Here is a 10,039-nt window from a genome sequence, read left to right as displayed (position 1 = left end):
AGGTAAGAAAGATAAAGATGGACCAAATTAAAATCCAAAGAAAAAATAAAAGAAGTAAGATTCTTTAACAAATTTATTCGTAAGTTTTTTTTCTTTTCTTATCCTGTGTGTATTCTTTCTAATATTGAAGGAAAATTGTGGATCTTATTCGGGTTTAGCGATAAGCGATAATATTGGTAAAGTTTCATGATTTAATCTATACACTTGACAACAAGAATCGATTAATTTTTACTGTAGGATTGGAAAATTAGCGTTTTGAGTTTGTTTAGTTTTAATTTTTTTTTAAATTTGTTCTTGGTTGTTATGTTTTAGGGTTTAACCACGTTTTCTTTGCAAAGTCGGACGTATCGGATTATATCCGCCAGATGCAGAAAGTGTCAGGAGGATGTCAGGGCAAACCAACTTGTAGTGATTTTGTCGATGAATTGAATAAGAAGATGGGGAAATCTGTTCAAGGACTTCCTGATGTTGTTATCTAATTTACCAAAGTCAGAATCTTTAGAGATGATTCATTTTTTAATATTAGTGTAGTTATTTGTATTTGTGTATATCATTTATGTGTATACTGATTTATTTATTGTGATCTTGTTAGACAAAGCTTCTATTCAAAATGTCATAAATACTACTCGCATTTTCATCAACCCCGACATTGATGAGGTAGAAACTTTCAAGAATGGGTTAGTTATTTAGTAGAAGGAAGAAATTGTTGTCACCGCTTTCCAGTTTTTAATCTGTAGCATTCTGATTTCCAGTTTTTATTTTGATAGGATTACACTTCATGGTATTGATCTTGATACCAATGTCCCTTTGATTGGTGGGAGTGTCAAACCTGCACTTGATGAAGAGTTTTTGTGGATGCATCCAAAAATGAAAATAGGTGAGTTGTTGAAGTTGGAGGAAGATGGTATATTTGCGGTGTATGAAATTGTGGGTGGTGAGGAGTGGTGGTATCCTGCCTGCAGGTGCCATAAAGCTGTTGTGGCTGATTTTGGGCTTACTATTGCAATAGTTGTGTGAGAGGAAACATGTCCCTTATTAGCATCAATGGTAATTTGAGAGGAAAAATAATCTTGGAAATTGTTTTATGGATGTTTGTTCTTAGTGTTTTTTTTTGTTTTGTAGAGTGAGGCATGCTCTTTGTTCCCTGATGAAATGGAGTGTATGTATCGTGATTCGTGATGCTGTTTTATATAATGGAAGCTCATCGTTTTTCAAAGTCAGCTCGATTTGCCATAAAATTTGCGTTGTTAACATGTTAATTTATTGATAAATATGTTCCAAATTTCAACTTAACCATTGTATGTCCCAATTATTGTCGGGTTTATTGTTGTTGTTGCCTTTTAATTTTAACATTTTATTTGATAAATTAGATTTTGTATCTGATTTGTTTTTCAGCCATCAGGTTCAAAAATTTCTTCTTTTAATCATGTTGGTGAAGAAGTGGTTAGCAATTGTTTGTTATCAAGCTCCTCTGAATTAGGCATAGACCAAATGTTGGAGATTTGGTGTGTCTTTGTTGATATTTTGTTATGCACACTTCCCATAAATATGTGTTTTTATTTTCAATCTGTTAAATATAATATTATACATGTAGATTACAAATTTTTGAATACTCCACCTCCATTTCAAATTTCTTTCGGCTCTGAGCTCATGGAAGAGTCTGGTGTTGTGTTTGCTAAAATGATTGAAGATGTGTTTTATGTTAATGTTAAGCATGGAGATGGATCTGTAGAAACAGAGGTGCGTTTGTGACAATCAATTGTCATCTGTTGTTCATACAAAACTTCATGTTCGATGGATATTAAATAATTTTTGTGTTTGAAAATTGTGCAGGTAAACGCTGTTCATGACTCCAAAAAAACCTCAGTTGAAGACAAAGAATTCGCTGATGTGAATTCATTGAAAACTCTTGCAGTGTTAAGCGTGCTACAGATGATTTGGTGGCCAATATTAGGTCAGTTAAACGCAAGATTCATTTTGGATATTGTAACAGCCCGGATTTTTAGCAATTAAATAACTTAAAAAAAAAGAACCTTATTTCTTTAAAATGTATGACTAAATTTTTGTTTTAATAAAAAAGAATAACCATCTAATATTACAAGTAATAATTATTACAAGTAATAATTATACAATGATACAATGTTTCATTTAATTTACAAGTTAATAAAAACTCATATTATGTACTCAAAAAAATAAAAACTCATATTTGTTTATCCCCGCGCACGCATCAAACAAAAGCACCAATTATGATCATCTCCTTGAGTACCTAAAATGTTAATTGTAAGGTTCAATTTCCTTATCCAAATTGGACCAAACTCACCATAATAAAAATCTCATCTCATCTCCTCTAAATTCTCTTTAATTAATTGGTTCGACATATATTTCTACCGAAATTAATTAAATAATAACGAAATAACTATTCCTAAAGTTCAGGGTGTTACAACTCTCCCCCCTTTAAGAATTTTCGTCCTCGAAAATTACCTGAATAAAACAACCGCAAGATTCAATTTTTTTATTTAAACTTGTTGTTGAAACTTATTTTTGAAAGATGAAAAATTCAGCGTTATACTTTCACTGCGCACTCTGATGTCAAATAAAAAACAATAGCATAAATTAAAAAAAAAAATGATTTGCAAAGATAAAATCATTTATTAACAAATTTAAATAAAGTAGTTCAATATAGATAAAGTGAAACACTAAAATAAAACTTTGACATCGCTCAAGAAAATAGTCCTTAAAAATAGCATTTTGCAATTTATTTTGACCAAATTCTAGTATGATAAAATTTAAAAAAAATATGAGGTACAAATAGTTTAAAACACTTTTTATACAAAAATAAATCACGTCAAGATCAAATAACAAGGAATGTAATAAGTCAAAAAAGATCGAAAAGCAAAAAAGTAAATACTTACATCAATCGTGCCTATAGAACTCACTAATTCGATACGAGACATTTTAGTAGATAATTTAAGATGTAATTTTTTTTATATGTAATATATGTCATATATATATATATATATATATATATATATATATATATATATATTAATCTTTCAATTAATATAATAAGATATTTTTTGCTTATAATAGTGATCGAAGGTGTATAAATTTTATTTTGACGTCGTCATCTCAGTTACAAGAAACATCATTTATTTTTTCTTTTTTTATATGTCATAAACTTTTGGTAGCAGTGATATATATTTTAGGCTTAACTACACATTTGGTCCCTTACGTTTATTTTAGATTTCAATTTGGTCTCTTACGTTTAAAACGTATCAATTTGGTCCCTTACGTTTCCTCCGTTACCATTATTTGGTCCTTTCTGTCAACTTTTGACACTAACGTCGTTTGACTTTTACACGTGGCTAACAATTTGCACACGTGGAATGAAACATGACACGTGGAATGCCATGTAATAAAAAAATAAAAATTAATTATTATATATATATATAACAGATAAAAGAATTGATCCCAATTAGAAAAATTAGGGTTTTTACTTCTTCTTCCTCCCAATTCGTATTGAAAACCAAGTAGAAAACAAAATTGGAGCTTCAATCAATCAATGGCAGGCAACAAATCATCAAACAGTGTTGGAACAAGATCTAGTCGTCATCGTCCTTCTTCAAATCCACTGCAAAGACCTGCTTTTTGTTCGCGGTGAATCGGTAATATCGACACCCAAATGCCGCTGTGATACTTTTTGTGTTCTTCGAACTGCAAAGACTGCTGTAAACTATGGGTGTAAATTTTGGGGATGCAGAAACTTTAAGGTATTCGTTTATTATTCTGCAATTGATTATCAATTTTTTTGCTTTTTTTTTTTTCTGATTCAAAATAGAATTTTCTGCAATTGATGAGCTGTTCTTCTTATTCTTCTTATTTTGCAAACTTTCAGGGACCTCATGATGTTGGATGTAACTACTTTGATTGGCTTGACAATTGGCTTGGCAATGAAGAAGTTGATGAGAATGGTGAGAAAGAGGCTGAAATTGAGGAATTTGATTCTAAGATTGAAGAAAATGAAATGTTGGTTCATGAAAAAAAATTGAAGATTAAAGAAGTTGATTTCAAAGTACAGGATTAAGACATGAAAATTGCAAGGCAAAAGAAGAAGATTAAGAAGTTGAAAGAAGAAATGTTGTATACTAAAAAAATGTTGAAACTTGCTTGTGTTGGATGTTTTGTATGTATATGTGTGATTGTTGTTTTAGTTGCAATTGTATGTGTAAAGCTTTAGAGTATAAGTTTTAGTGTATAAAGCTTTAGTTGCAATTGTATGTGTAAAGCTTTAGAGTATAAGCTTTAGTGTATAAGCTTTAGTGTAGGTAAGTTAAGGACATGTTGAAATGTAGAACATGGTTCAAAGTTGAATGTCTAATCTTTAGTATAATGTGGTGAATGTAATGTACTTTGGCCAATTGGCAATTTGAAATGTTTTGGCAATGTTCTTGGTATTTTACCAGCTTCTACTGATGCATTCTACTGATTAGCATATCAGTACATTACATTAGCTTTTCTTTTACTCTTATCATTCTACTTATTATTATGTGTTTTTCTTAAATTTCCAAAATAGCATATCAGTATAGTAAAAGAGCATATCAGTAAAATAGTAAAATAGCAAAATAGCATACCAGTAATATCAGTACATTACATTATCCAAAATAGCATAATATCATAAATTTCTAAATCATGATATCATAAGGTTCATAAATAGCATAATACCATAAGGTTCCAAAATGGCATAATATCAGTACCTCACAGGGTCATTACATCATAAGTCAGAATTCATATGAGTACCTAAACTTGCAAAATATAGAAATCCTAAACCAAGCTTAGATAATAAAGTAATCCTAATTAAAGCTTGCAAAATATCATAATATCAGTATCTTTCAAAATACAGACCATACATTATAAGTAATTACATCATAAGTCATTACATAATAAACCAAAGTGTTATGGTTTGAATGGTGGCTTTTGTGCATTCCTTGGTGGCTTGAATGGTGCAGCCTTTGGTGGTGCCTTTGGTGCAGACTTTGGTGCCTTTGGTGTGGACTTTGGTGCCTTTGATGCAGTCATCACAGTTTTGTTTCTCTTGATTGGAGACTTTCTTGTGGCTGGGAGTGGTTGTGTTGATGCTTCTTGCATCTTTCTCTTTACTGGTGACTTTCTTGTGGATGGGGGTGGTTGAGTAATAGCCACAACCTCTTTGTTTCTTGGTGACTTTCTTGTGGTCACTTCAGGTTGAGTAGTAGTTGCAGCATTTTTGTTTCTTGGTGACTTTCTTGTGGTCACTTCAGGTTGGGTAGTAGTTGCAGCCTCTTAACATACCAGTGACTGGTGTATTATCAGTATCTGGTGCAGTTGCTGGTGGAGGTAACCTGCATGTTGATTTGTTGTGCCCAACTAGATTACACCTCCTGCAATGTTGTTTCATTCCTTTCTTATTCAATTGTCCAGGCTCCCTAAACAATTCACCTTCCTCTCTGTTTCTCTTCTTTTTTGGCCTTCCAGGTTGTCTTCTAATTGGTGGTGGTTGCAAAATAGTGTATAGTGTTTTTTCCCAAACAGACTGGCCATTACATGGGTAAATGATAGGTGCATAACAAGCCTTATATCTCTCCTTCCTATAGTATGATGGTATGTAGTCATCAACCTTTTGTAGCTTTTTTTGAATGCTTGTAATAGCATGACAACAAGGGATTCCTGTCAACATCCACTTTCTACAACTACATTCCCTAGTTTCCAAATTCACAACAAACTTGTCTCCAGTTGAACTTATGTGTCTAACCTCAAAGTAAAACTCACCAGATTGCCTACAGTGAAATTAAGGACAATATTAAATTTTGTTTAATACAAATAATACATGTAATTTAATGAAAGAAATGACATTACCTTGCCATCAATATATTGGTGTATTCAGTTTCTTTGGCAATATTCTTCTTAATCTTAGGTAATATACTTCCTTCAAATTTTTCTATTGCTTCCCTATTCTTTTGCCATCTGTCCATGAGATACACCCTTATTTCCTCTATCATGGTAACTATTGGCTTCTTTCTTGGACCAACAATGACAGAATTAAAAGCTTCTGACATGTTGTTCAGTAGTATGTCACACTTTGGCCCAGGCTTGAAATATGACTTACTCCAAAACCTTGGTGGTATTTTGATTAGGTACTTGTAGGCATCACTACTGATCTTCTTGATTTCCTGCATTTCTCTCATCCAAGCTTGTGGATATGTGGCCTTTGCAGCCTTCCACATAAGTAACTTCAAGTTTTTTCCAGGGAATCGCTTTTTAAAGTTATTGTATAAGTGTCTAACACAAAATCGTTGATCAACGCCAGGCAAAAGCTCATTAATTGCTGGTAACAGACCCTATACACAAAAAAATATTAATGTATATTTAACAATTAAAATAAGGAAAACAATAAAAATCAATAACCAAAAAAACCTTATAAGTACCTTTTGTTGATCACTTATGAATGTGTAAGTACTGCATAAGTTGGTTCCACCTAAGTCATTGATCAAAAGTTGAAGGAACCATGTCCAAGAATCCCTTGTTTCTTCTAGCACTATCTCCACTCTCACTTTCATCATCACCACCACCACTTTCATTATCATTTTCTGAATAGTAGCCCTGCCCAAATATCTCATTATGAACATCATTGTCATTTTCTAAACCAACAACTGGACTACTTTCTCTAACTATCTCATAATGACGTACCATTGTCTATAACTTCCTCTTGGTTCTTACTAGGCCCTAAAACATAGTTAGGTCCATTATCAACAAAGACATCAACAGTCCCATGCTGTTGGGCTATTTTAATCATGTCAAAAGCACATTTATCATCTTTTATGTCTCTAAGCCCTAGGCCTAACACCTCTCTTGGGTCATTATACCACATTCCTAATATATGGGCAGAATTTACACCTTTGTCTTCTAAAATACTTGTTAACTCCCAATATGACCATCTATCACTGTCACAATTCCATTCAGTTTCTTTTCCAACATAATCTAAATTGTTCTTATTACTAAAACAACCCCCATAACGAATTTTACAAATAAAACGACTATCCTCCATTACCTATACCAGACAAAAAAAATAAAATACATTACGTACCTTACAATATAATACATACAACAACATAGACAAGCATGGTCCCATAATGTCAGAAAGCAACTATTAAACAAACACTAAATGAATACGTACAACAACATAAAGACAAGCATTTAAACAACACTTTGGACCACAATTTTGAAGTACACACAACTTAAACAAACATTAAACCCTACAATTCCATTCAATTACGAAATGGGACCACAATTTTTAAGCACACACAGATTAAACAAACATTAAACCCTAAAAGAGAACTACCAGTTACAAATTGGACCACAAACACAAAAACAACATAAATCGAAGCCTAAATCGAACAAGGAAACGTACCAGGAATTGCTTCTTATGGCTTCAATGTCGTTCTTTGCATTAGTTCCTCGGTCTTCGCCTCTATCGTCGTCGTCTTGTTTGCTTCTGTCGCCGTCGTGTTGTTTGTTCAAGAACCCTAAATTGAAAAATTCCCAATTCTTCTTCTTTTATATTTACAACAATTTCTTTTTAATTGATAAAGTTTTCACGTGAATCATTCACGTGCACAGCCTTTAGATTTTTTTGTTTTTTTTTTAATTTTTTTTTGCTTACTATTATTTTTTGTTTTAATTATTATTTTTTGTTTTTTTAATTAATTATTTTTTAATTATGTTCCACATGTACATTCCACGTGTCACGTTTCATTCCACGTGTGCAAACTGTTAGCCACGTGTAAAAGTCAAACGGCGTTAGTGTCAAAGTTGACAGAAAGGACCAACTAATGATAACGGAGGAAACGTAAGGGACCAAATTGATACGTTTTAAACGTAAGGGACCAAATTGAAACCTAAAATAAACGTAAGGGACCAAATGTGTAGTTAAGCCTATATTTTATTAGGAAGCTTATTTTGCAGCAGAGTTTATACTTTTCATAAATAAGTGTGTATCCTTAAAACTTAAAAACAAGTCGATTGGGAAGTAAAGATTCGACATACATATCGAGAGGCAAATTTGTGCGCAGATGCTCTTGCCAATATTGGGTGTGGTCTAGTTGATACTGTGATTTTTTATGAGTCATGCCCGACTCAAATTTGACATTTATTTGCATTAGATGCAGCTGGAACTATTGTGTCCAGACTAGTTTCTCTGTAAATTTTTTTCGGGGCTTAGCTCCTCCATTCTATAAAAAAAAAAAAGTTAAAACTACCATCGTTCCACTTCCTTTTCATTGTTTCAACCTCTCTTCCTCACCATGTCTCTCCATGGCATTAGAATCTATTCTTCATTGGATAAAGAAATTTCCAAACATTATAATCATGTTATTGCTGTGAGGCCCGAAAGAACTACTCCTGGTCGTATAAAGTGAGGGTACTTAAAAATGAAAAGTCTATAAACTTACAAAAGCTAATGAGATTAATTCTGTTGATATGATTTTCATTGATAGAAATGTAAGGATTTAACTTTATTTGAGTTTCTGAAGTTTTAATTTGTTTCTGGACATCATAAATTTGGTACGTTGTTACTTATATGGTTTTACTAAGTGTTTATTATTTTTATTTACACACAGACATAAAATTTTAGGATCGATTCCTGAAGATTTGCTATCGATGTTTGATGAAAATATAGTTGAGGGAAGGGTTTATGTGATGTCTATGTTTTCTGTTAAGATTAATTTGGGTCTTTTGATGGTAAGCTATTATAAATATAAGTTAGTTTTTAATGTTCTAACCAAGATCAAGCTTGCTTAGAGTTATTTTATTCTAACTTATGGGGTGTCGTTTATTGAATCTGAAAATGTGAAGAAGTTGTCAGACAAGTTTAACTATGTTGTTGGTGAGTATAAAAATTTTGATTTTTTGTTGAAGGCTTTCCTTGAAATAAAAGAATGCCAAACATGTAATGATTTTTTTATTTTATTTGTGGTGATGAATTTTCCAGACATCATTGGAGTATTAACAAATGTTAGGCATGATATAAACTATTTTGATGATAACACAGTTACTCAAACAGTGACAATCGACCTAATCGATGACAAGTAAGCTCATATTTGTTTGTTTAAATGTTAAGTTTGGTTTAATAATGATAAATCTCATTTTTGTTTCTCTCATGAACTCCCTAGAGGTACTTATACGTGTGAACCGTCTGGGTCATTTGTTGATGAGTTTCAAAAAAATGGTGAAGGCCACATGTGTTGGTTCGCCTATTGTTCTATTGCAATTCACGAAGATAACAAAACAACAAGGTTTGGTGTGTTGTACCCAAGATATTTTGATGATATTTTCATATTGTTTTTCCTTATGTGGTTAATGTTTTAAAGCTCTTATTATGTTTATATACAGGTCAGACTGTTGTTATAGGTTGTTTGTTAACGCCCTATTTGTTGATGTGGTAAACTTTCGAAATGGGTGATTCACATTTACTTTTTAGCCTATTAATGACAAGTTATGTTGTTGTTGAATAATTTTTGTTATCATTCTCATTGGATTTAACATTTTTATATTTAAGCTGGTTCTAAAAATGAGAGTGACAAAACAAAGCTGCTGATTATGACAAGTTTAATAATTTGGGATGAAGCACCAATGATTAATAAATGAGCTTTTGAAGCTTTTCATCAAACTTTGCAAGATATAATGAGTGGTATTGATCGTAGTAATGCTCATCTTCATTTTGGTGGAAAAACTGTTGTTCTTGGTGGAGATTTTAGACAAATTTTGTCTGTCATCCCTAAAGGATCTCGAGCTGACATTGTGCATGCTATGATTAATTCATATTTTTTGTGGCGTGGGTGTAGAGTCTTAACTTTGAACCAAAACATGTGATTGCAATTTGCTTCTGATTCAATTGAAAACAAAAAATTGAAACAATTTTCTAAGTGGATTCATGATATCTTGGAAAAGTTGGTGTCTCTGAAGATGGGGAGTCGATTGTTGAAATTCCATCAGATATTGTAATGCA

The sequence above is a fragment of the Trifolium pratense genome, linkage group LG5 (assembly GCF_020283565.1).
Source record: "Trifolium pratense cultivar HEN17-A07 linkage group LG5, ARS_RC_1.1, whole genome shotgun sequence".
NCBI lineage: Eukaryota > Viridiplantae > Streptophyta > Magnoliopsida > Fabales > Fabaceae > Trifolium > Trifolium pratense.
The sequence above is the reverse complement of the archived record's forward strand: the minus strand, read 5'-3'. Positions refer to the sequence as shown.